The sequence below is a fragment of the Penaeus vannamei genome, chromosome 6 (genome assembly GCF_042767895.1).
Source record: "Penaeus vannamei isolate JL-2024 chromosome 6, ASM4276789v1, whole genome shotgun sequence".
NCBI classification, from domain to species: domain Eukaryota; kingdom Metazoa; phylum Arthropoda; class Malacostraca; order Decapoda; family Penaeidae; genus Penaeus; species Penaeus vannamei.
Genome location: NC_091554.1, coordinates 39,941,410 through 39,953,909, shown reverse-complemented (window position 1 = coordinate 39,953,909; position 12,500 = coordinate 39,941,410). Strand labels below are relative to the sequence as shown.

At 42.6% G+C, this 12,500-nt stretch overlaps 1 protein-coding gene across 1 annotated transcript in view; it reads left to right on the top strand.

The window, feature by feature from the left end:
• The window catches only part of LOC113805726 (collagen alpha-2(I) chain), a 73,853-nt gene that overhangs the window by 2,188 nt on the left and 59,165 nt on the right, over positions 1 to 12,500 (top strand). The window lies entirely within an intron of this gene.

Genomic DNA, 12,500 nt, shown 5'->3' with positions numbered 1-12,500 from the left:
AAATGTCAGAATGCACGGGACATATTTTGTAAAAGATCTTGCAAACATCTACCTCATACCACTCTTATTACTATCATACAATGATGTCCATGACTAAAGGCCACAAAAGGTGTAAAATATAACTAGGACTTAACAAGTTGCGACACAATCGCTTTAAAGAGTAAAAGAAAAAAAGTTAGTCAACGGGATATGCAGCAGGGAGTCATAGTTCCAACGGGGAGGCTTCGTCTGGAGGGAGAGGCGCAACAGTAAAGGGGGAGAAAGAGGTAGAATAAAGAGGGAGAACCCTAATTTATGAAGACAAGGGAATAATGAGAGATGACGAGAAAGTTGCGGAGGCAGAGAGACGACGGGCGGGGGGAGGGGAGAGGGGGGGGAAGTAAATCAGAGACTGATTTGGACTTATCGATGCTAAAAGGATTTTGTGGAAAAAAGACCTCTGTATAGAAAAGAGTGAACGAATATCGAAAGAGGGAAGAAAAAAAGAAAAAAAAGTCTTTTATATATCAAGAAAATGATCAAAGAAAAAAATTGTCATTGATGATATTAGAAAGAACAAAGTGATTTATCCCCAAGAAATGAATCCCTACCAAGTGTTATGAACGAGACGATCTCAGATCGCCAGAAACGGAGTGCATATGTAGTGTGCGTGTGTGTGTCTTCGTGTGTGTGTGCGGACGACAAGAAAAACGAAAACGAGCTTCGGTAAAGAACCGTAACCATTTTTTAGCGCATTAAAGCGTCACGGTTTATCAAGCCGAGAGAGCCCTTCACTCAAATGCCTTGAGTTGGCCAATCTGTAAGGTATTTGTGTGGCCTGAGCCTTCTGTGTTTTAGCTGTGACTGCGGGGTGGTAGTTCGTCCTTCTCGGGTGAAGTGGACTCGTAACGTGAAGTGTTATGTACATCTGTCGGTTACTTGAGACCTCGTGCTAACCAGGCGAGGCCAGTGTCTCTTTTGCATGTGATTCTTTTATTCGTCTATATATTTATCTGTTGTTTTTAATGTGTGTGTGTGTGTTGGTCAACTTCTGAAGGGTAAGCTGCTGTTTGTATCGTATTTTTCAACTGGGGGTAAAATTGATCCTGGGTTCGTTGTGTTTTGAGAGGAAGGAAATGTTTTCTTTTGTGGATATATCGGTGGATGTAGATAGAAGTGCAGAAAGAAAAGGTATGAAAGGGTTTACAAGACCAACGATCATCTTGAATTCGTCATAATACATTATATCTTAACTTCTGGCGAGGATGATGCTATGCTTATAGAAAGGATAGAGTGTGAACTATTTTTCACTCTTTGTTTTTGTTTACAAATAAAGAGAAAGGAGGCCTCGTGTGATGACATGAAAGCGATGATAGTTATTTTAAAATCCAAAGTTGTGTATTTGTTTCGATCGAAGAGAAAACTATTTAAATGTACACGAGGGAAACCATTTGCCGGTAAGTGAAAGCCGTGTTAAAATACTAAATAAAGGCAAAGTAAACAAAATGTTAACCATGAGAACTGCATATTAGCAAGAAGAGTAGTTGCTAACGAGAAAATTGCACAATGTTCTCAGACAAAATGAGGTTTATTTAGGAAAATGTTTAAATGCGTTTTGCCGTGACGAATAATTGCACACATCAGCAAAGAGAGTTTTTGTTAACAGAAAAAAAAACATTTTAGCACAAAGACTATACATATCAACAGCGTCTGTTTTGATTACGTTCTTGCAAAGTGAATGTAACATAAATTTGCCAAGTGTACGATGTGTAAGTCTGTTAATAATACTTACATCTACTGGTGAGCGAATTTGCATTATATTGTTAGTGTAAATAGATCGTCTTTTTTTTCTATCGAATTTTTGTGATGAAATGGGTTTTTAATGACGGATTGTTATTGCTTCTATTACCTCTTTTATTTTTAATTATGATAGACATACGGGGTTAATGATGAGACCGATTTGTTATAGTGAGGGAGAATGCCTTCTAGTAATCGAAAGGAATACACCAGAAAGCAAATGTTATAAAAGCAAAAAAAATTCGTGTTTAGTAGAAAAGGAATAAAGGTAAAGATAAAAGGGGAAAAGAGAGAGAATGCGATAAAACAGTATGGTTGTAGCAATGAAGGAATTAGGTTGATACGAAAGAACCGTGCTTTAATAATTCAATAGCGTTTGTTAAGACGACGATAGAAACGATAGTCGATTAGAATATTTTTTATTTATGATGGTTTACCCGCGATACCTGTACTGACTCTCCCTCTCTCTCTCTCTCTTTCTCTCTCTCTCTCTCTCTCTCTCTCTCTCTCTCTTTCTCTCTCTCTCTCTCTCTCTCTCTCTCTCTCTCTCTCTCTCTCTCTCTCTCTCTCTCTCTCTCTCTCTCTCTCTCTCTCTCTCTCTCTCTCTCTCTCTCTCTCTCTCTCTCTCTCTCTCTCTCTCTCTCTCTCTCTCTCTCTCTCTCTCTCTCTCTCTCTCTCTCTCTCTCTCTCTCTCTCTTTCTCTCTCTCTCTCTCTCTCTCTCTCTCTCTCTCTCTCTCTCTCTCTCTCTCTCTCTCTCTCTCTCTCTCTCTCTCTCTCTCTCTCTCTCTATATATATATATATATATATATATATATATATATATATATATATATATATATATATATATATATATATATATATATATGCGTAAGAGCGAGAACAATCCAGAACAATCTAGAACAATCCAGTATATTGTTCTTAAAACAACCTCATAAGAACATACGAATGACTAAAACGGTATTCTTGCCCAACATTCCCTCCCCTCTGGACGACACGTATAGTATGTTGCAGTATGTTGGCGCGTAAAGTATTGTTTTAGGTCGATTGCGATGGCTATGCATAAGCCACGTTATCGGATGTCTTGTTCAGCATGCGAGAAAATGCCCATGCTGTCTCTCTGGCCCTTTTAGCCGGTGTATGTTTGTAATTCTAGATCATTATTCATTTAACTTGTATTATCTTTTTTTTGTAGTGATGCATGTGTTTGTATAACATTTACTGTACCTAAATATTCTAATAGAAAATATGTGTTTGTGTGTGTAAGTGTGTACTTTGTATTTGTACATATATGTATATATATATATATATGTATATATATATATATATATATATATATATATATATATATATATATATATATATATATATATATATATATATATATATATATATATATATATATATATATATATATATATATATATATATATATATATATATATATATATATATATATATATATATATATATATATATACATAAACATAAACATAAACATATATATATAACATATATATATATATATACATATATATATATATATATATGTATATATATATATATATATATATATATATATATATATATATATATATATATATATATATATATACATATGCCCTCTCTCTGTATATATATATATATATATATATATATTTATATACGTTATATATATAAATATATATATATATATATATACATATATATATATATATATATATATATATATATATATACATATATATACATATATATATACATACATACATACATATATATATATATATATATATATATATATATATATATATGTAAATATGTATGTATATGTATATACATATATATATATATATATATATATATATATATATATATATATATATTATATATATATATATATATATATATATATAATATATATATATATATATATATATATATATATATATATATATATATATATATATATATATATATATACATGTGTGCTCGTGTGTGTGTGTGACAGAACGTTTAAAGCAGTAAGAGTACCGTCATGTCACCCTCCTTCCCCGCCTCCTTTCCTATGAGATAACGCGAGCGAAACAACATAGATAACATCATGTTGCACCCTCTCCATCGCCACCTCCCCATCTGTGCCCAAACGTCTGCGAAATCTACATAGCATCATGCTGTTGCTCCCCCGGTCCCCCTCCCTCCTTATCAACCCCCTGTGAGAGGATCTCTGGGCCGACATCATGTTGCAACCTGCCTCCTGATCTTCCGCCCCGTGTGGGTGCACTCGCTGAAGCAACATAAATTTAACAGTGCTACCCCCTCCTCATCACCCCTCCTGTGTTTACCACGTGTGATATAAGATAAACAAGCATCATAATGTCGTCCCGGCGTCTGTTACCCTCCCCAGTTTAACACGTGTTAAAACAACATAGCCAACAGCATGGTTCCATCCTCTGACTCCCCCCCCCCCTCTCCTCCTCCATGTGTTAGCTTAGTCTAGCACCGTTTTCCCCCCTCTCCCTCTCTCCCCCTCCCCTCTCCTCTCTCTCTCTCCCCTCCCCCTCCCCCTCTCCTGTCTCTCTCCCCTCCCCCTCCCCCTCTCCCTGTCTCTCTCCCCTCCCCCTCCCCCTCTCCTGTCTCTCTCCCCCCCCCCTCCCCTCTCCTGTCTCTCTCCCCTCCCCCTCCCCCTCTCCTGTCTCTCTCCCCTCTCCCCCCCTCCCCCTCTCCTGTCTCTCTCCCCTCAACCTCACCCTCTCCTGTCTCTCTCCCCTCCCCCTCCCCCTCTCCTGTCTCTCTCCCCTCCCCCTCCCCCTCTCCTGTCTCTCTCTCCCTCTCCATCCCCTCTCCCTGTCTCTCTCCCCTTCCCCTTCTCCCTTCCTACCTCAACCTCTCCCCCATGCCCATCCCTATCCTACCCTTATGCCCCCCCTCTTGCCCGCTTTCTTCACCCTGTTTTTCCCCCTGCCTTCCCCCTCTCCTTCCCCCCAGACCTGCCTCCTTCCCTTGCCCTCCGCTCCCCTCCCACCCCCTGACCAGCCTCCATACCTTCTCCTTCGCCCACCCCTCCCTGCCCTCCCCTTAGCCCCCTTGCCCACCTCCTCCTGCCCTCCCCTTAGCCCCCTTGCCCACCTCCCTCCTGTCCTCCCCTTAGCCCCCTTGCCCACCTCTCTCCTGCCCTCTCCTTGGCCCCCTTGCCAACCTCTCTCCTTGTCCTCCCCTTAGCTCCCTTGCCCACCTCCCTCCCTGCCCTCCCCTTAGGCCCCTTGCCCACCTCCCTCCTGTCGTCCCCTTAGCCCCTTGCCCACCTCCCTCCTGCCCTCCCCCTTAGGCCCCTTGCCCACCTCCCTCCTGTCCTCCACTTAGCCCCCTTGCCCACCTCCCTCCTGTCCTCCCCTTAGCACCCTTGCCCACCTCCCTCCCGACCTCCCCTTAGGCCCCTTGCTCACCTCCCTCCCGCCCTCCCCTTAGCACCCTTGCCCTCCTCCCTTCCTGTCCTCTCCTTGGCCCCCTTGCCCACCTCCTCCCGTCCTCCCTTAGGCCCCTTGCCCGCCTCCCTCCTGTCCTCCCCTTAGGCCCCCTTGCCCACCTTCCCTCCTGTCCTCCCCTTAGCCCCCTTGCCCGCCTCCCTCCTGTCCTCCCCTTAGCCCCTTGCCCACCTCCCCTGTCCTCCACTTAGCCCCCTTGCCCACCTCCCTCCTGTCCTCCCCTTAGCAGCCTTGCCCACCTCCCTCCCGTCCTCCCCTTAGGCCCCTTGCCCACCTTCCTCCCGTCCTCCCCTCAGGCCCCTTGCCCACCTCCGTCCGGTCCTCCCCTTAGCCCCCTTGCCCACCTCCCTCCTGTCCTCCCCTTAGGCCCCTTGCCCACCTCCCCCCTGTCCTCCCCTTAGGCCCCTTGCCCACCGCCCTCCTGTCCTCCCCTTAGCCCCCTTGCCCACCTCCCTCCTGTCCTCCCCTTAGCCCCCTTGCCCGCCTCGCTCCTGTCCTCCCCTTAGCCCCCTTGCCTACCTCCCTCCTGCCTTCCCCTTAGCCCCCTTGCCCACCTATCTCCTGCCCTCCTGTCCTCCCTTAGCCCCCTTGCCCACCTCCCTCCTGCCCTCCCCTTAGGCCCCTTGCCCACCTCCCTCCTGCCCTCCCCTTAGCCTCCTTGCCCACCTCCCTCCCGTCCTCCCCTTGACCCCCTTGCCCAGTTCCCACCTATCCCCCTTGCTCCCTCTCTCCTTGTCCCCCCCCAGTTGTCCTCCCCTCGACCCATAGCCCTCTTATCCCCCGTGCCCACCTCCCACCTCCCTCCTGCCCTCCCCTCGACCCTTTGCCCCCGTGCCCCCCTCCCACCCGTCCTTCCCTTACCCCCCCCTCCCCTTGCCCCCCCCCCCCACATTGCCCCTCCGCGCCGCTGCCACACCAAAGGCGCTCTCATTAGTCACCGCGAACGGGAGTGGTGTTCCGCCCCCGATATAATCTCCACTTATATCATAATTGGCAACTCTTCACGCTAACGCTCACTTTTCAACAATAAGACTTTTAATTCCAGGCCGGCCCCGGGGTCCTTCCGTCGCGACCCCGATAAGCAGGACGCACTCGTCTTGCCCTCTCCCCTTCTTATTTTCTTTTTTTCTCTCTCTCTCTCTGTCTCTGTCTCTGTCTGTCTGGCTCTCTCTCTCTCTCTCTCTCTCTCTCTCTCTCTCCCTCTCTCCCTCTCTCTCTCTCTCTCTCTCTCTCCCTCCCTCTCTCTCTCTCTCTCTCTCTCTGTCTGTCTCTCTGTCTCTCTCTCTCTCTCTCTCTTTCTCTCTCTCTCTCTCTCTCTCTCTCTCTCTCTCTCTCTCTCTCTCTCTCTCTCTCTTTCTATTTTTCTATTTACTTTCTTTTTCTTCATTTCCTTCTTCTTCGTTTTTTTATATCTTTTTGTGACTTTATTTCTTCTTTTTTTTTCTTTTCTTTGTTTTTCTGTTCTGCTTCTTCTCTTCCTCTTCTGTTCTTTTTCCTTTTTTCTCTTTCTCTTCTTTATTTCTTGGGTTTTTGTTTTTCTTCTTTTCATATGATCGACGGATTTACGTACTTATTTTCCTTATGTGTTTCTGTTTTTTACCTGTATATCTCATTTTTTCTTTTCCTATTTTCCTATTCTTTCCCTCCATTCTCCAACCTTCTTCCCTTTCCCTCTCCTCCCCTTCTATTATTTATTTTTCCTCTCTATATACTTTCTCTTTCACCTTTTTATCCCAGCTCCTTCATTCGGTACTTCCCCCTCGACCCCTACCCCTCCTCCGCCCCTCCCTAACCCTGTGCTCTCTCTCCCTTCCCTTCCCCCCTCCTACTTTCCCCTTAAGGTTTCCCCTAACCCTACCCTTCTCCCGCCCCCTCCCAACCCCTGTGCCCTCCCTCCCTACCCCTCTGCCTACCCTCCCTACCCCTTCCTACTTTCCCCTTAAGGTTTCCCATACCCCTTCCCTTCCCCCCTCCCAACCCCTGTGCCCTCCCCCCAACCCCTGTACCCTCCCCCCCTCCGACTTCCTTTAAGGTTTCCCATACCCCTTCCCTTCCCCCTCCCAACCCCTGTGCCCCTCCCCCAACCCCTGTACCCTCCCCCCCCTCCGACTTTCCCCTTAAGGTTTCCCCCTACCCGTTCCCTTCCCCCCTCCCAACCCCTGTGCCCTCCCCCAACCCCTGTACGCTCCCCCCCTACCCCTGTCCCCTCCCCCCAACCCCTGTACGCTCCCCCCTCCTACTTTCCCTTTAAGGTTTCCCCTACCCCTACCCTTCCCCCCCCTTCCTACCCCTGTCCCCTCCCTTCCAACCCCTGTACGCTCCCCCCTCCTACTTTCCCTTTAAGGTTTCCCCTACCCCTACCCTTCCCCGCCCCCTCCCAACCCCTGTGCCCTCCCACCCAACCTCTCTGCCCTCCCACCCTACCCTTCCTCCCTACCCCTCTGCCCTTCCCCCCTCCCTCCCTACCCCCTCCTACTTTCTCCTTAAGGTCTCGGAAACAAAGAAACAAATAAAATCCGTGAAGGAGGACCTCCTGGCGGACATCGCATGCATACGCAGTGTCCAGTGTCGTCCGCAAGCGATGATTCAGCAACATTATTCGCGAAAGAAGGAGGAGGAGGAGGAGGAGGGGGGGAAGGAGGAGAGGACGGAGGAGAGGGGAGGGGGAGAAGGACAAACGGAGAGACGGAGGAGAGGGGGAGAAGAGAAGGTAGGAGGGAGGAGGAGAGAGGGGGGATGGAGGGGGGATGGAGGGGAGGGGGAAGGGGAGGAGACGGAAAGGAGGGAGAGAGGGGGAGACGGAGAGGAGGCGGATCGGGAAGAGTGAGAAGGGGAGGAGGGGGGGGGGTAGTACTAGGGCCATAGGGTTACGTAGAGCAGGTAGAGGTAGGTCAGGGAACGAGGAGGCTACGACTAAACAAGCCCCCACCGCTGCTGTCAGTCACCCACATCAGTCACATCACGCTAAAATGCTACCTCAATCTCGACCTTTTACTCGACCAACACCCAACACTTTCTTCTCCCCTTCAACGCGAATCTCTGCCTGCTTGCTCGTCTGCCTGCTCGCTCGTCTGCCTGCTCGCCAGCCTGCTTACGACCTTCCTGCCTGCCTGACTGCCTGCATACGTACCTACCTGCATGCCTCCCTCGCTAGTTAGCTGTCTGGCTTGGCGCTGACTGTCTGCCTCGCTGCCTGACTGGCTCCCTGGCTCTGCTCGCGCGCCCTGACCTTCAGTGTAGCGAGAAATATACATAGAGGAAGTCAGTGGCGTTGATGGAAAACCCATAGAAGATCAACTTATTATCATGATCATCCTCATTATCATCATCATCATCATCATCATTATTAGTATTATTATCACCATTATTATTTTATTTTTTTTATTATTATCATTATTATTATTATTATTATTATTATTATTATTATTATTATTATTATTATTATTATTATTATTATTATAATTATTATTATCATTATTATTATTGTTGTTCTTAGTATCATTATTATCATTTTTGTTATTATTATTATTATCACCATTATTATTATTGTTGTTATTATTATTATTATTATTATTATTATTATTATTATTATTATTATTATTATTATTATTATTATTATTATTATTATTATTATCATTATTATTATTGTTGTACTTATTATCATTATTATCATTATTATTATTATTATTATTATTATTATCACCATTATTATTTTATTATTATTATTATTATTACTATTATTATTATTATCATTATCATTATTATCGTTGTTGTTATTATCATTATTATCCTTATTGCCATTATAATTGTTATTATCATTATTAGTATTATTAATATTATTATTGTTATTATCATTATTATTATCATTATTATTGTTGTTGTTATTGTTACTACTATTATCATTATTATGGATCAATAATACAGACTTCCCGTTGTGCCTTTTGCCTCCCACGACAGACGAGCACAGTTTGGGGTTGTGATTCGTGACTGAGATGATTGTGGATGTTGTGGTTATGAGGCGGTTATGTAGTTATGAGGAAACGGTTGTGGTTATGAGAGGATAGTTGCATGGGGGAACTGGTGTGATTATGAGTCGACATTTGTTTATTCTTTTATTATTTACATCAATGTTATTATCATTATCATTATTATTGCAGTTATATAATTATTGTTTTTATTCTTATTCTTATTCTTATTCTTATTATTATTATTATTATTATTATTATTCTTATTCTTATTCTTATTCTTATTCTTATTCTTATTCTTATTATCGTTGTTGTTGTTATTATTATAATTATCAATATTATTATCATTATTTATCACTAATATTATTATTATTGTTATTAGTATTATTATAATTTGCGGTGTTCTTATTACTTTTATTATTATGATTGTTGGCATTATTATCATTATTATCGTTATCATTATCATTATTATTATTATTATCATCATTACAATCATCAATATTACCATAATTATCATCACCGTTGCTATCCCCCTCCTCTCTTCATTTCCCTTTCTTTCTCTTCATCTATTTTACGTTATCATCATCATCATTATCGTTTCTCGTAGACTGTTAGTAGGGCAAGGCTTTCATTCACAATACACAGACGTAATATAGATTAAGGTTTTGTAGTGAAAGTTTTAGTTAGTGGGGCAAGGCTGTAGGAGGATGCTTCATGCTATGCTAATATCAGGCTGTATGCTTGGGGGGAGAGGGGGGGTGTGCGCATATGATGAGGATGAGGTATTAATGATAGATTTTATTTTGTCTATTTTTTCGTTGGTGGTGGGGGAGTGGGGTGGAGGTAGGGGAAGGAGGGAGGGATAGGTGGATGGGTGGGTGAATGGGTGGAAGGAAGGATTGATGGATGGATGGATGGGATGAATGTGTGGGTGGATGTATGGGTGGATGGATGCATGGGTGGGTGATTGGGTGGAAGGAAGGATGGATGGATGGGTGATGGATGGATGGAGTGGGATGGATGTGTGGGTGGATGGAGTGGAGCAGGGTGGATGGATGGGTAATGGGATGGTCGTGGGGAAGGATGGGTGGATGGATGGATGGGTGGGTGGATGGATAGATAGATTGATGGATAGATGGATTGGATGGATGGATGGATGGATGGATGGATGAGTGATGGGATGGATGTTTGGGTGGATGGATCGCTAGGTTCATAGATTTATGGATAGATGGATAGCTAGGTGGATGGATGGATGGGTGGTTGGATGGGTCTTTGGATGGATGGATGCATGGATGGATGGATAGATTGAAGGATGGATAGATTGAAGGATGGATAGATGGATGGATAGATGGGTGGGTGGATGAACGGATGGATAGATGGGTGGGTAGATGGATAAGTGGAGGGAGGGAGGGAGAGATAAAAAAAAGAAGCGGGAGAGAAGAAGGAAGAAACAAAAAGGGACAAACAAACAGACAGACAAATGAAAATAAGTTGCACAAGTCTTTCCATCATATCAGTAAATAATTTCTAACACAATCAAGTAATTTTCTCGACTTGAATCTACCATAAGAATACAAACCAACAAACAAACCAATATAGTATTTTCCTGCAATAATAATAAATCCAAAGTTGAAACGATATAAGGCCCAGTATTGCAAATCCAAAGAAAATTTATAGCCTTATACTTTCCCTAGAACTAAAATATATATATAAATTTCAAATAGTTACCTTGGGATATTGAAATGATCACATCTGTTAGTTATTAACGATGATAATTGGGATGATAATGAGGGTGGTGCTAATGTGGTAATGACTATGATAATGATAGGAATGACTGTGGTAATAGTAATGATGATGATTCTAGGTAATGATGATAATGATAATAATAATGATAAGGATGATAGAGTATAATAAATTAGTACTACTGGCGATGATTATAGGTAAAAGAAAATGATGATAATGATAATACGTAATAAGCTAGTACTAATGGTAATGATATGGTTACTAAAAGAAATTAATGGTAATGATATTAATAAAGAATAATGGTGGTAGAATTGATAAAATGATAATTTTAAGGATAATGATAATAGTGATAAAAGTAATTATGATAACAATGATATTGATAGTAGTGATAATGATAGTAATAATAATTATAATAACATAATGATAATAGTGATAATGATGGTAATGATGATAATAATAGTAAAATTAATAATCATAGTAATAACAATAATAATGATAATTTTATTCGGAAAGACAAGAGTAACGATAATGATAATGATAATAATGACGATAACAACAATAGTAATAGCCAAAACAATAACAACAACAATCATAATAACACTATTAATAATGATAATGATAATTACGAATGCAATGATGAAAATGGTGATTATAACAATGATGGTAAAAATGATAATGGCGATGTTTAAAAGCCTCCAAGATTAATGCTATAGTAGTGTTACCAAGCAAAACAACAGATCACATAAAAAGTACATTATGTACGTATAAAAACATAGCGTATCATAAAAGGACAAAATTACATTAGCGTTTCGAAAAAGGATGGACTTTCCTTTCGATAAATCACACTCATTGAAAAAGTTCTGATTATCATCCAATAAACATTTTATTTTAAGCCAATGTCAAATTCAGATACAGAATCCGTTCTCGGTATCGTCTGTTTAATGTCCATTTAATTTATTAATTCAATTGATTGATTTAATTTAATTTAATTGATGAATTTAAGTTAGCGTTATTTGTTACAATGGATGTTCTTTGCTCTGGCGCGCTCTCTGTTTCTGTAACGAGGTTCAAACAAACCACGTTATGTAATATCGTCTAGAAGGAGAACACGCCTGACCAGAGCTATCGACGGTTCACTCACCTTCGCCTCCCCTCCCCCCCCCTCTCCCCCCTCCCCTTCCTCCTCCTCCTCCTCCTCCTTCTCTCCGTCCTTCCTCGTCCCCCCACCTTTCCACCTCCCCTCTTTGCTTCCTTTTATCTCTCTCTTTTTATCTCTTTCTGGTGGTCCTCTCTTCTTCCTCGTTCTTCTCTCCCCCTCTTCCTCTCCCTCCGTTCCTACTCTTCTTCATACTCTTTCCTAAGCCCTCCTCCTCCCTACTCCTCCTCCTCTCACCTCTTCTTTCCTACTCCTCTTCCTCTCTACCCTCCCTCCTCCTTCTCCTTCCCTTCTTCTCCATCTCTCCTCGTCTCTCCTCTTTCCCTTTCAACTTCTCTTCTCTTCTACTCTTTTTACCTCCTTTCGCTCTTTCTAT